The sequence below is a fragment of the Elephantulus edwardii genome, unplaced genomic scaffold (genome assembly GCF_000299155.1).
Source record: "Elephantulus edwardii isolate Elephantulus edwardi_28Jun2011 unplaced genomic scaffold, EleEdw1.0 scaffold00093, whole genome shotgun sequence".
NCBI classification, from domain to species: domain Eukaryota; kingdom Metazoa; phylum Chordata; class Mammalia; order Macroscelidea; family Macroscelididae; genus Elephantulus; species Elephantulus edwardii.
The window spans coordinates 9,927,063-9,928,789 of record NW_006399843.1 but is presented as its reverse complement, the minus strand read 5'-3'; the positions used below and the strand labels follow the sequence as shown (position 1 = coordinate 9,928,789).

Genomic DNA, 1,727 nt, shown 5'->3' with positions numbered 1-1,727 from the left:
CCCCTCTAATCCTATTTTGTTGAGTGCTTTAATCATGAAAGGGTGTTGGATTTTATCAAAGGCTTTTTCTGCATCAATTGATAGGACCATATGGAAATTCCAATAGCATTTCTTCCTCTGAAGAATATCTTCTTGTTCTTTGACTTGGTCACTTTTTTGTTTCATCTTGTCCTGTTTATTGACTAATTTAAAGTTTTGAGGTTATTGGTATCTCCAAGACATCATGATGGTGCCATCTTTGTGTTATTTCATTTGATATATCTGGTTGAGCCATGTGAGTGCTTACATCACTTGTTGGATTTTTTTTTTTAAATTTGAGATAATGAAGTCTTTATTTTCTATTTTAAAAAATTGGCAGAGAGAGGTGGTGGCTTTTTGGTTGTTAGTCCAAGAGACCAAATTCCATACCCTTATCCAACTCCTCTGTCTCTTCCTTTGCTTCCACCTTAGCTGGGGCAGCAGCAGCAGGAGCAGCGGTAGTGGCACAGGGGGAGCAGTCACAAGTGCAGATGGATCAGCCAGGAAGGTCTTGTTCTTTTCAGCCAGTGGGAAGGTGTATTCATTCTCCACACACAAAGCCAAGCCATGCTTGTATTTACTGATGATATAGTGAGGTATTGAGGACACCAATCTGCAGACATATGCTGGCACATTGTAGACACCCTCCCTGAAGCAGGATGCAGAGTCTCCTCTGTGATGTCAAGCGCCTCAGGATTTTAGATGCTGCCCTTGTCCAACACCTGCCGAAGGAGAAGGGGGAGATCTTGAGCCTGTTCAGCAGGGTGGTCTTGCTGTCTCCCACCTTGTCTCCAGTCTTAATCAGCTGCACATCACTCAAAATTTCAATGGTGCCTCTGGAGATCTTAGTGGTGATTTCCTGAGCCTGGAAAAAAGAGTTTTCTCAGGGCCCAGACCTGGCCTGACACGGTAACCTCTCATGGAGCAATGGCACCAGCATGGGTTGTAGCTGGCACCTTACTGGCCAGCAGCATGCTCCTGATTCCAGTGAAGCCCTCTTTGGTGAACACCAATCCCATACTCCTCCAGATGTGAGGCAGCATCTTCTCGAGGTCTGAGTTGATGTCCAGGTAGCCCCGGATGGCCTGGCCCATCATGACGTTCTTGCCCATCAGTACCACAGCTTTTCCACAGAGAGACATGTGGTTCCACTGCATCTGCTTGGAGCCCACATTGTCTGCACCCACGATGAAGCATTCCGCATAATCATCCAGAGTTGTAAGATCTTAAGGAAGTAGCTGGACTTCCAGGTCGCGCTGTTTTCCCTGGGCATCATGGAGGCATGATGAAAGACGATGTCACTCTCATGAGGGTGCCTGGCAAGAACAGTTTGGTAATTCTTAATGTTTTACCTGCTGCGTCTGGTATGATAGAGATGGTGATAGGTATGCAATTCTCTGTTTGTTTTCTGCATAGATCAGTTGAGGGGAGACTGGGTCAGTGTTGGCTTCAGTTTTTCACTAAATGGGAGTGGGTCTTTAGTCTTGCCCTATGAGTGAAGCTGCAGGCATTCATTGTATGTGAGGTTTGATATTTTTGCTCTCTCTGTTGTGAGAGGGGAACAAAGACAAAGGGAAATAAAACAAAACTAAATCAAACAACAGAAGTCACTTATAAGCCCAACCCAAGGTGAGACAATAAAAGCAAATAGGAAAATCAGTATGGAAGGAGTATAAAATGAAAGAAAATCAGAACAAAAAAGCAAAGAA

General features: G+C 44.5%; 1 pseudogene; it reads right to left on the bottom strand.

Moving 5' to 3' along the window:
- Window positions 1–382: 382 nt before the first annotated feature.
- Window positions 383–1,291, bottom strand: LOC102849501 (annotated as a pseudogene).
- Between the last annotated feature and the right edge of the window lie 436 nt (window positions 1,292–1,727).